The sequence below is a fragment of the Mercenaria mercenaria genome, chromosome 3, assembly GCF_021730395.1.
Source record: "Mercenaria mercenaria strain notata chromosome 3, MADL_Memer_1, whole genome shotgun sequence".
Lineage (NCBI taxonomy): Eukaryota > Metazoa > Mollusca > Bivalvia > Venerida > Veneridae > Mercenaria > Mercenaria mercenaria.
In genome coordinates this window covers 68507110-68521088 of record NC_069363.1, presented here as the reverse complement: position 1 = coordinate 68521088, position 13979 = coordinate 68507110, and the positions used below count along the sequence as shown (strand labels likewise).

General features: G+C 37.1%; 1 long non-coding RNA gene across 1 annotated transcript; it reads left to right on the top strand.

The window, feature by feature from the left end:
* Positions 1-1102: 1102 nt before the first annotated feature.
* LOC123523441 (uncharacterized) lies at positions 1103-6963 on the top strand. Its single transcript, XR_006681103.2, has 3 exons — positions 1103-1441; positions 4636-4871; positions 5658-6963. It is a non-coding gene; the product is annotated as an uncharacterized LOC123523441 (long non-coding RNA).
* Positions 6964-13979: the final 7016 nt, after the last annotated feature.

Here is a 13979-nt window from a genome sequence, read left to right as displayed (position 1 = left end):
CTATAGGCATCAGTCTTTATTTGACACATTTATAGTTTTTCCTTATTACAGAGACATGTCTCTGCTTCTGTCTAGTACTTTCTCTGACAGTAAACCTTAAGGTTTAGGAGTATATCACCAAAACACAGAAATATTTTATAAACGAATAACATCGTTACCAATATTTTACTTAACCATTACATGTTCTGCCGTACTGTCCCGTACTGAAAATATTTTGAAAAAGTTGTCCCCCTTTGAAAATGAATGCCATTTGTAAAGAAATAAAAATAAACAATTGCTTATAACTGTGTTCCACTTAATTATGTGAAATTTCAACAGTCGCATGCGGTTGCAAATGAATCAAAACTAACATGTGTAACAGTTCTTTGAAAATGGTGAATTTTTGAAGGCGTTTGACTGCCCGGAAGTGGGTCCCATTTAGACTTTTTTTCGGAATTCAATGTTTATATTAGTATACTGACACTTGTTTTGTTGTTTTTGTAATGATAGCGTGTATATTACTTATATTACTCTACAAAACAAGTGTCAGTATACTGATATAAGCATTGAATTCCGAAAAAAAAACTGTTAAACAGGCCCCACTTCCAGACAGTCAAGCGCTTTTAAAAACTCACCATTTTCAAGAAACTGTTACACATGTTTGTTTTGATGCATTTGTAATAGCGTGCGAGTGTTGAAATTTTAACATAACTAGGTGGAACACAGTTTTCAGCGATTGTTTATTTTTATTTCTTTACAAATGGCATTCATTTTCAAAGGGGGACAACTTTTTCAGAATATTTTCAGTGCGGGACAGTACGGCAGAACATGTAATGGTCAGGTAAAATATTGGTAACGATGTTGTTCGTTTATAAAATATTTCTGTGTTTTGGTGATATACTCCTAAACCTTAAGCAAAACTGAAATCTGTAAACATAGCTCAACTCTTCTCAGGTCTCTCAAACGAGCGTATTTTCGACCCAGATGTCATATATGATTATTATGATATAGATATGTTCCATGCAGTGATTTGAATGGTTTTTGATAGTACAGACTACAAAATATGAGATTTTGAGGACAGACTATTACTACTTTCTGAAATTTGCTTTTACAGAGGGGTTTACAGTACAATGTAAACAGGCAGGAGAAAAGTACGAGGAGAATATTATTTGGATGGAAGCATATGTCGAAGAAATCGTATCAGCTGATAACAGCAAATAAGGGCGGCGGGAGTGTTGTTCTTGATGTGCCGAAACAGAGCCTTATAGATTCATTGAAAGAGCAAGTAACCGAACACTTTTTCCCTGGTGGAGAAAATAAAATACAGGGATTAAAAACGGAACATCTCATATTGTTCTTGGCAACGTTCACAGGAGAGGAGGTAGAGGGAAACCTAGTAGATGATATACTTAAAAACTTGAAGTCATCTCCTATAAGACTGTACCTGCATTCCCGCCAAAAGGTAATAAAAACCAGCTACCTTAGCCACTGCATAATGTACGGAATTGTTTGTATATAAGGTCAGACCACTGCTTAAGGTAAGATGTTGTTTGAAATTTAGGTCAGGCCTGTTCAGTTCTGGATTCCGAAGGTTCAGTAACTTTTATTTACTAGTAGGTAATTAACGTCTATTGTTGATGCAGGTAAATTATCACCAATTGTTGCCTGGAATCTGACTATACTGCGTCTGGCTAAAATGCACTTACACTACGAGATATTTGTCGACTCCACTGGCGGTGAGCTCTACATAGTTGTCAAGTTGGCGGTTCGGTGTATGTTCGTCCGTACGTCAGTGTGTATGTCTGAGCTTTTTGGGCTGCAACTTTTTCATTCTAAAATAACTTGGCACATATGTTTGCCTCAATGACACGTGTCGCGTGCAGAAACCATATTGGTAGCTTTAAGGTCAAGGTAGTATTTTATAGAGGTCAAAGTTCCAAACTCGGTGCTGTTTTGTTTGCCCGGGCTGTAACTCAGCCATGGATTGAGAGATTCTTAAATACTTTGGCACCAATGTTTGCCTGAATAAGGTGATGTGTCAATAACTTACAGTGGATAGTAAAATTTATTCAACTTTTCTGTTCAGTGTTTACGCATGTACAAGATAACGCTGAGAATGAAAAAAGTGAACACGCCATGCGATGAATATACTACCGCTTTAGATTCCCAACAGTTTGCCTGGTTGATGAGTATAGCCAACCTATCCCTCTGATCCGTGACATTCCGTGCAAAGAATGGTTGTAAATTATCTAAATACATGTACTCTGCTGACTAGTGTACAAATTAAACCAAATAGAGCTAATGCGGTCTCAATCAAATCGAGTCTGCAATATTCACTAGCAGTTGATAATTTTTGGTTGTTGTTAATAAAACATCCTTACGTCTTTTAACTATGTTTCAGCAAATAACTTTTTATTTACTCTACAGTATGTTCTTTGATTTTTATGCCCCCGAAGGTGGGCAAATTAAAATCGCGTCCGTCCGTCCGTCCGTCCGATCGTAACTTTGAAAATTCTTTATCGGACTGTAACTCTGCCATCCATAAAGGAATTTTGAAATAGTTTAGTATAAATATTTACCTTAATGAGATGACGTTTCATGTGTAATACTCAGACCCCTAGCTACAAGGTCAATGCCACACTTAGAAGTCAAACGTTAATTGAGTCTGTTTCCACACTGGCCATAGCTTTCGCAGAAGCGGTGGTTCCAACGCCGCGGCGGTGAAGGATTCGTCGCAGAAGTGGTGGATAAATATGGCCGGCTGATTACATTACGGTAAGTTTTCTAATGAGTTTTCTCATATTAATCACGTTTGAATGTAAACAACTAGTGAAACAGGAGCCCACATGTGTACTCTTCCAGCGACAAACACTTGTTTAGTAAATTCTTTGTCGTTGGAATCACTTTTTGGTTGATTATCTTATATGCCTGCAACAAAGATTCATCGATTACCAAGAAATAGTTTTTGCTTGACAGTGCCATACTTACGATTTGATGCAAACGTGCTCAGGGGTCGCTTTGTACAATATTTTACCATTTTAAATGGGGATTCTACAAAACGGCAGTCCCTCGTCTAACTGTACAGAAGTGTTTACATTAACGACAAAGAATTTCACTGAACAAGTGTTTGTGGCTGTAAGACTACACATGTAGGCTCCTGTCTCACTGGTTGTTTTCATTCAAACATGATTAATATGAGAAAACTCATTAGAAAACTTAGCGTAATGTAATCAGCCGGCCATATTTATCCAGCTATGGCCAATGTTGTTTCGTGTCCGGTTCGTAACTTTGCCATTCTTCAAGAGGTTTTGAAATTACTTAGCATAAATGTTTATCATGATGAGACGACGTGTCATGGGCAAGACCCAGACCCCTGGCTCCAAGGTCAAGGTCAGACTTAGAGTTCAGATGTTAACAGAGTCTCTTTGTGTCCGGTCTATATTTCTGCCATCCATGAAAGGATTTTGAAATATCTTGGCATTAATGGTAACCATAATCAGACAATTTGTCATGCGCAAGACCCAGATCCCTTGCTCCAAGGTCAAGGTCATACTTAGAGTTCATAGGTTAATAGGATATTTTTCGTGCCCGTTATATAACTCTGTTATCCATGAAGGGATTTTGAAACAACTTGGCATAAATGTTAACCATAATGAGGCAATGTGTTACGCGCAAGACCCAGACCCCTAGCTCCAAGATCAAGTTTACACTTAGAAGTCAATTCAAAGGTTAATAGAGTCTGTTTCATGTCCGGTTCGTAACTCTGTCATTCATCAAGGAATTTGGAAAATATTTGGCATAAATATTCCTCATAACGAGAAAACGTGTCAAGCATAATAAACAGACCACTAACTCTAAGGTCAAGGTCACATTTAGAGGTTAACGGTTTACATGATGTGTTTCTTGTCCGTTCCATAACTCTTCCATCGATGAAGAGATTTTAAAATTACATTGTATAAACGTTCCCAATATTGAGATGACGTGTCAGGCACAAGCCCAAGACCCCTAGCTTCAATGTCAAAGTCACACTTAGAAGTCAAAAGTTAACATTGTATGTTTCTTGTCCGGTCAATTCTGCCATTCATTAAAAATTACTTGTCACAATTCTTCCTTATGATGATCTGGTGTGTCATGATCAAGACCCAGACCCTAGCTCCAAGGTCAAGGTTACCTTCGGAGAACTTTTTTATGAGTCATACCTAAACTATTCTGGCATATTTTGTGCAGAAAACTGTAGCATTTTGGGGCATTTTAGAACATACCCCTGACTGACCTTTATCATGACTTTCTATTTTTTGGTTACTTGAATAACATGATTCAGGTGAACGATATATGGCCACCATGGCCCTCTTGTTTGTTCTCTTGTTATGGCCATGCTTACTATTCTTGTTGAAATCATTATATCTCTTGAAAGAATTAAGTGACGTCTTTCGGATTGGAGAAATAGAAGACTATTCTTACAGCATGTTTACCGGGTACATCTATAAGGAAAAAAATCCAAATATTCTGAAACCAGCTATTTCCTCGTGGATCAATCTGTCAACAAATGCAGGTTTCTACTAAAGAGTGATGCTTTTTAAGTGCGTTGGCTTTATTCGAAAGGTGGCCTTTGTAAGAATGTACATTAAAATAAACTCACGTTTGTTTAAATTCCAGACCTGGAGCTGAAATTGCACAGTTTAAAGAGGGAGTCAATGAACTGAACAATATGTGGGACTTAATACAGATGTACTCGCATCTGTTTAAACAGTTGTTCTGCTACCCAGCTGTGCCATTGAAAAAGGAAGACTTTGACGAAATGATGGAACCTACTTATTCAGAACCAGGTTCGAACATGAGATATGAGGACGACACGATGTACAGCTAGGAGCTTTTCCTGCAAGACATACAAGGTAAGATTGTTGCAAAGTTGACAATTCAATACTGTGCACACAGGTCAAAAAGCACATTTTTCAGGACTGGGTTGCATAGCTAGTACAATTGTTCAGTATACAGTAAGGTTTTGATTCGCATACAAAATCACTCTGTTACAAACTCGCTATTTAGCATGGGCGCGGAGCGAAAACTCGCTGTTCAGCGGGGTCGCGGGGCGAGATTTAGTAACTAGTATGTCGGGGGCGCGAGACGAAAACACGATAATTAGCGCTGCTTAAACGTCGAGTTTTCACACCGCGCCCCCGACATACCAGTTACTAACTCTCGCCCTGCGACCCCGCTAATTATAGTGTTTTCGCTCCGCGCCCACGCTAAATAGCGAGTTATCGCCGCGCGCCCCCGCTATTTTAACTTGTAAATTCTCGTGCTTTCGCTTGGTGGGGTCGCGGGGCGAAATGGCAGAAATCGGCCACCATAGTAACACCTACTTCCTTTAGGGTCAATGACTTCTGTCTGATGACATATGTGATGCGCAAAGTTAGGGTGACAATGCGCAAAGTCGCGATGGAAAAAAAGTGCGTACTCAGTTTCTTTGCAAATCGTCACCGCCAATTTGTGTGTCGCCGTTATAACTCCGCGCTTCACATATCGCCTTTGAGTCTAATTATTAGAGAGAATGCGATTGTCTGACTGGAACATCGCACCAAGTTTCTTTGAAAGTTGATTATGTATTCGTTGTTTAACTGTTAAAACTAGCTTTTCCAGTAAATACAGATGATTGTGATTTTTTTTCACCTTTTCAGATGGAAGTCTACCACTTACATTTGGGGAACTTATGTCGTTCATTACGAGAGCTGACCACATCCCGCCATGCGGCTTCTGCCAAAAAGTTGTAATTAGTTTCTACGACCAAACAGATGGAACAGTTCGGTACCCGTCAGTGTCAACATGTGCATTCTATCTATGGCTCCCACGAGGAATGGATAATGCAAAGGATTTTGCAGAGCTGATGATGGATGCCGTGAAAAATTCTCACGGTTTTCTAAAAAATTAATGCCGTTCAATTTCAGTTACATTTTAAGAGGAGTATCCTAACATTGGAGTATGTGACGATTTCAGTAATAGATCCGTTAATTATTGAAAGGAAACAATTTTTTAACGTTTTATTTTAATGTCACAAGTTAGTGGTCTTGAGACTGTTTTAAAGTTTAGTTCAGACTGTTGTATTTAAATTTTAACTGTTAATTGTACCCCTGCCCCCACCCCCTGCACAAACGAAGTTGTAAAGGGGTATACTGGTTTCAGGTTGTCTGTCTGTCCGTTAGTCCGTCCGTAGACGCAATATGTTTTCGCACCACATCTCTGAAACCCCTTGACACAATTTAATGAAACTTCACATAAGTGATCAGTACCAACACAGGTTGTGCTTAGGTTCTTTAAAAAATTGTGTGCAGTTATGGGACTTTGTTTTTCTTTGTTACCATGCTCTATGCATAGTCTGCATATGCAATCTTGTGCGCGCCGAATCTGCTTAACCTTTGAACGCAGTTTAATGAAACTTCATGCAAGTGATCAGTACCAATCCTAGTTGTGCATGGTGCATGATAGGTTCTTTCTGAAAAATAAATCTGCAGAGTTATGGGACTTTGTTTTCTGTGACCATATTATTTACATAGTTTGCATATAATTTATTGAAACTTTACACAAATGGTCAGTACCAACCTTAGATGTGCGCAGTGCATGTTAGGTTTTTTTCAGAAAAAAAACTTGCAGAGTTATGGGACTTTGTTTCTTGTTACTATTTTATATACATGTTTACAGTCTGCAAAATTTTGCAATCTTGTGCGCGTCAAATATCCTTATATTTATATAAGACTCTCTTTTTTTCCCTACATAGACTTTTTGTGACGTCTTTTAAATGCAATATACCGTGTCAATGCAAGCAGGGGTTATATTCATCACCTTCAGTGATAGCTCTAGTTAACAGCTGTCATCTACAGCGTGTGAAGGATTACACATATATCTAATCTTATGTTTCCAGTGGTGTAACATGTCACTTTCGGAGATTTGCAAATTGTCTATGTTAAGAGATTGTCTATTACGAAACGATATTTGAATCCATTACAAATTTTGAAAGTTTATTGTTTATTCACCCTAGAAAATTAATGCATGTGTGATTTGATCAGCGTTAGACATGGTATTACATACAGCTGAGTACATTTCTAATGAATATGTTGTCACATAATTGAAACTTATGTACGCGAGTTGCATAGTATCGTGGCATATTTCTGCCGTAATATAACCACTAAAGGTTCGCGAATTAAAACTGGCCAGATCCCATCATCGTAGGTTCCAGAGTTATTTTATATCTGATTACCTCCCCTGATTGTAATCAGAACGGATTTATATCAATAAGTACTTATAGGACTTATTTGAAATTTCATTATTGTCATTAGTTGGACTGAGCCAATCAGGGTAGATAACTATGGACTGATTTTATGTCAAATTACCTCCCTTTATTTCAAATTAAAATGGGTATATCTCCGTAACTAATGAAGATACTGATCTGAAATTTCATTTATGTCAACAGATCATGTTTCACACATAATAATCACGAAAATTATCAGGTTATCTATTTAGCATTCGTAATAAATTGACCGTAAGATAAATATCATAACGGAAATAATTGTCATTGCCCAGAACTGCCACCAGTTAAGTTAACTACTGTGAAATCATTAAATTTCGTGGTTTTGGACAAAACGGCAATTTCGTGGGGATATGAATTCGTGGATTATCCCCCAGCAAAGGTGGAGGGGTATAGTTTTGGGGTTGTCCATCCACCCATCAGTCCGAAGCCATATCTAGGAAGTGGTTTGGAATATTTAAATAGAACTTCATAAAGATTCTCGGGTAAGAAACGTTAGGCCAACACGATTTTGTCATCATTGAGGAACGGAGTGGAATGGATTTGTCTGTATTTATGTACATGTTTATTGCGAGATCATTCATTCGAAGATAAAATACAACAAAAATAAATTTACTAGCCTTGTATGGCAGCATATAACTTTACAGAGGACACAGACAGCCAAACGAAATAACAAACAAACGTTTTATTGCTTTTGAAAGTAGCTTTTTTTTGCTAATATTAACTTCTTTGCCATATTTAAGCAAATGTCATTGTATTAGGCTTAGAGTGTACGCTGGGTGACTATGTAGTACAATGATGTTCTGTTGTTTGGTTCTAAGCAGCAGGATTTAAGGCACCAAATATATATATATTTAAAAATACAGTGGAGCAATTTATAAAACATACAAATGTAAATGGATTTTCCGTATACCAATGTTGTAGGTAAATGCATGTAGTGGTCTAAAAGTGTTGTTATTTGTGGCTACAAGTCATTGTGTATTCGGTGGAAAAATATATGGTTTTACTTAGTTTACACTAACTTGAATAAGAATAAGCAAAACTAACTTTAACGATATATGATGTAGAGTGGTAAGGCCTCTACCTCTTGCCACCAATGTCAATATGTTAAAAGACAGATTTAACAATATTTTCACCTAACAATAATTAAAAACGAGAAATGTCACAGTGGGTGACAAATGCACCCCACACCCACCTACCCCGAAAGATGGTTTCGGTTTCAACAAAGGATTGTCTACAAATTGTTTGGAAACAGATTTTACTGTGAGGACCCATGAGACCTTGATCTTTGACCCATCTACTCTATATTCAAAACGGATAATCTACCTCATAAGACCAATCATCAAGTGAAATATGGGGGCTTAAGCACAAATGTTTCTCTAGATACTAACCAGAACGGGTTTTATCATCAAGGCCCTGAGAATCTGACCTTTAACCCAGCAAACCCCAAATCAGTAGGGTTCCTCTACTTGATAAGACAATCAATCTGTGAAATAAGAAGGTTCGAAGTCGAAGGGTTCTCAAGATATTGATCGGAAAAGGTTTTTACTATCGCGGTCCCTGTGACCTTGACCTTTGACCCAACAACCACAAAATCAATACAGTTCGTCTACTCCATAAGATGAATCACCCTGTGAAATAAGAAGGTTCTAAGACAAAGGGTGCTTAAGATACCAACGGATCGGAAATGAATGTGTCGGACGAACGGACAAGTCGACTACAGGATTTTAGCAATTAAATAGATGGTTTTTATGAAAGCCAAGAAAATCGTGCAACTTGATTGGTTAAAATGCATGGTTTATATGGAAACAATCTAAATTGTTTGTGCGACGGCCCTAATGTTTACAAGATGTGGATAAAATCGAATGATTGTTTCTAGATAAAAACCTTTCATATGAACAGCATACTGAAGTGGAGTGCTGTAATAGTGAAAAATAGGATATACTTCGTTGTTTCTGGATAAATACCTATAAATTGATCATTCGTTTTCATTTCCAGTAGCATGGCGACGGTTTCAATGCAAACAATTTGATAAAGCAACGGATTTCAAAATTTCAGGCAGAAGTGATAATATACATGTAGCTTTATTTGACATTCCAGAGAGCACGTAAAACGAAAGAACTTTTTCGGTAGGCCGATTTTGTGCTTCATCTTTTATGAGGGCAGGACAAAATCAATTTGAAAGACATGTAGCATAGTCCAGTAAGTTGCACGTTTGATTAAAACTATACTGGCAATCTTTCTTGACAGATAGCTTATGTCCTAATATGAAATGGTCCAATTCCAATTGAAAAGTTTCTGGTAATATATCAATTATTTGATATTGGCTTTATATGCTCACATGTGTAGTTCGTCACTTGTTGAGAGAAGTCCAGCGTTTTCCATATCTTTAAAGATATCTATCCAGTACTGACATCCACCTTGTCTGTTTGACAGCCACCAACGCTCTATACGCTGTAGTGAAAAATAGATTTAGAATTAACTGAAACTTTAATACTTGTTTTTGGGAACGGTTCTCGCCGGAAATAAAGAATTTAGAAACATTGCTTTTGCGACAAGGTGTGTCTTAAAAGTAGTCAGTTATCTGATCAACAAACTAGGATTCTTTCTCATTACTTTATTCTGTTTTCTCTTCGTTTCATCTGTATATTCTATTGTATAACAGAAGTTTACTGAAGTTTTGAAAATTTCGAGATGGTTCACGGTAAAAGTATACGCATGTAGCTGTTTGCTGCAAGCTAGGGGCGAAGCGCATATTGTATTACGCAGAAGCGTCTGTTTACACTTGGTAACTGCATTGTTTGTTTGTTTGTTTTGGGTTTAACGCCGTTTTTCAACAGTATTTCAGTTATGTAACGGCGGGCAGTTAACCTAACCAGTGTTCCTGGATTCTGTACCAGTACAAACCTGTTCTCCGCAAGTAACTGCCAACTTCCCCACATGAATCAGAGGTGGAGGACTAATGATTTCAGACACAATGTCGTTTATCAAATAGTCACGGAGAACATGCGCCCCGCCCGAGGATCGAACTCACGACCCCACGATCCGAAGACCGACGCTCTACCTACTGAGCTAAGCGGGTGGGCTGTATTGACTTGAAAAATAAGTTATGCAATGTTGTAAATGCATATATTTTATGTTAGTGCATGGAGCAAGCCACGTTTCCGTTGTTAATTAGGTATTTTATAGTATTGGTGTACACTCAACAAAAGTTAAAATAGACCACCTATAGGTATTTCAGAAAATTATCAAGAACTATAAACTATAAAATAACTTTTATTTCGTCTCAGAGAAGATTCATTTCCATACAATACGTGAGAATTTCATCGAAATTAAGCAAACATATTACTCAGTAATAAAAACAATGAGGAGTATCAAAAAGTAAAAGTCACATCATCTGTCTCACTTCAATATCTCGTATATTTTCACAAAGAGATGGATCTTTTCTGACACGAAATAAAAGTTGTTATTCCATAGCTCATAGATAACTTTTGTTGAGTGTATAGAGAAATACATTCTGTGCACATGATCAGCGGTCAGACTACCTGATTAGAATGTGAACTCCCAATTATTACACTACGTTCTGCGCTCATGTCATCCGAATGTTCCCATCGAAACGCCATTTGCATGTCTTGGACCAATACATTTTCGGTTCCTGCGTCAGTTCGAATACACCTTGGAACACCAGCAACCAATCACTTATAATGTATACGTGCATATATATACTTTTCAATTCATTATCTGGAAATGCATTTCTATTTTTAAGGTCCTTGTAAGACAACTGATCAACTTTGCCAAGGAAATAATTTGGGTGGAAAATGTTCACGTCAGTTGTTGACACCGATAGTTATATTTATAAAAAGGAAGTAAGAGTACAGTAACTGTTCTGAAGAAATGCCTCTGATAATTAAACCCAGTTCAAACCATATCAGTGTGACAGTTCTGTCACGGGTTAACGACTTGAAATAATGGTAATACTTCCGTAGCCATATACTTTCATCTTGTGTATTGTAAAATAAAGGTAATACAGGTATAACCTAACATTATTGAAACTGAATTAGAGAACAAACTTTAATCAACTACAGCAAAAGACTAAGACAGACATTCTAAGTAAGTCTGCCAGCCAAATGTTTATAGCTCGATTGGGAAGAAAGCTTGTGGCTTATAGAATCACTTTCCAGTGCGCTTCCTGCTTAAACAGTATATGTACTGTTATATTATTATGAGGCGAGGTCGCCACCTGGTAAGATTCGAACCCACAACGTACGGGTTGATCGGCCGACACCTTAGGCTAAACTCTACCGTAGTACGAGTACTTCATGACTTGTATCTCACCATTTATAGCATTTAAATACTCCAGAAAGAAGGTCGCTACAACTTTTGGATCGTTGTTAGATCTGGCAACTTTCAGCCAAAGTATTTTTCTAGAAAATCTGAAGTGGAAAAAGTTAAAGAAACTGTGTCATACCCTCAACAAAATTTATAATTGGTCAACCAGTATCTTATTGAAAAGTAGAAGGCCACACTGCTGAAAATTGTATTAAACATTTTCATTGTGCAAAGAAGGCAAAGTACTCAATTTAAGATCGGATATTCTCAGTTTGATTTCAATCAGTTTTTATATACATTGTATTTTATCAACGATTTCTGGAATTAAGCCGCCACTCTTTAAAAAAGTCGCATTTGTAGATTTAAGAAAGTGACCGATTAGAAATTTTGTTGAGTATAGAAATTGGGTGAGACGATTTCGGAAAATATAAACTTGAATCTCAATGGTCTGTTACATACTACCATCAACATGAAATACTACACTTTATATTATATTATGTTAAATATGTACCCAAACAGAATCGGTTCGAGCCAACGAGGTTTGTTTATAAGTCATTTTATGCCCAGCATAATGAAGATATTTCGGGATTCTTCTGTATAAATCTGTACACAAGCTTATACTGCTATAAAACATATATATACTGAAATGCCTAAGGAACTTACCCACATATTTCCCCATGGATGGGACAACCGTACGGCTTCAGCTTATCGTATCCATCGATATGCACCAAGTAATTGGGTCCTTTATTGATGTAGATTCTACGTGTGAACTGGCGATGTTGCCGAAGTCGGACACCTTCTGGATCAAGTTCTCTTTGAACTGCAGCCACCGTTTGTCTTACAAAAAATGTTCAGTATATAATGAGAATTTTGCCAAACAATTGAAAAGAGGGAAATGTATATCATTTTAACGTATCTTTATCCAGGCTTTATTGAACTGTAGAATCGTCACATGCACTTGTACTGAAATGCCTGGAATTTTGATATCGCTGATACACTGGTGTTATTTAACAGAATGCAGACAAACATGGGTAGTTGAAAGCTCTACACAGGGTGCATTTTTGCAATGTGCCTGTCGTAGTACTTGTAAGTGTTTTGGATGGTCATTAATTTTCAGAAAATGTAATATGAACAGATTATGTCTTTTAGAGCTTTATCAACAAAAGGGGCGATATTATTCCGTTTCTTGAATATTAAATCCTTCATATTCCACTACAATTACATTTTTATTGGTCCTTTTCGTATTAAAACAAATGTTTTTATTCAGTCATATTGTATGTGTCTGGTTCTTTTTAGCCGTTAATAACGTAGTTAACGTGCTAAACACCAACGGTAATTTCCGAGTTAAAATGTACTTGAATCTACCGTGCACGAAGTTTAGCCTATTTGATCGTTCTATAATGTACTTGGGAGTAGTGGGTAACATAGTACAACATACTTTAACGTAGTGGTTGTCATAGTTAATTAGTACTGGGGAACGTACGTAAAAGGACGACAACGTACGTAACTCTTATTAATAGCTACTCACGGCTACGTTGAGGTTTTAAACTGCCATACAGTGCCTTATCTAGACTAAATGAAAAGATTTATTTTTAGTACGTTTGAAGGATGGTTTGAAGTTTTCATCTGTACACCTCCGGGGTACAAATGTTTTATACCGTTTTGCTAATTTTTTGATACATTGATTTAGTAAAAATGCATATTTATAAAAAACAAAACAAAAAAATATGTACATAAAGCTACAGAATTTAAACAAAAAGTAGCTTCTAACTGATATCCCCTCTTAAAATGTTGGGAAAATTCATGTTTTCCAAAACATGTTTTCATCATTTTACTTTGTTCTTATTCATTTGCACGTTTTAGGCACGAAAAGGAAAACTAAAACTCCATGATGGATAACCAAGCTACCAAACGTAGCAGAACCGAAGGGCACGTCTCTGCATCACATGTTGTCCCTCTAACCAGGGTCAAGTACTGCTTTATTTGATAATTACTACGTGTACGCATGCACCTGTAACATTAATTTCCCTAGCTGACATTAAAACATCGCTTTCCGCTTATGATATCATTGTTTTTTTGTAGTTCTTTTTTGTGTTTTTGTTTTTAAATAATCCTTACCTTGAAGCAACTATGCCGTGCGAAGACAGTAGACGTCGAGTCATAGCTCTGTATCCGAGTGAGGAGCCGCTTACCTCAATTTCACGCTATGACATAAATAATTCAAAAGGTTAAAATAGTTTCCATACTACTGTAATGCGAAGACTGAAAGAAACATTTTACCTACTACAGAAGCACGGTCGTGTTTCTAAACGGTCTAAAAATAATAAACAAATGTAGTTAATGCGTCCTAAAATGAATCAACATTAACCCC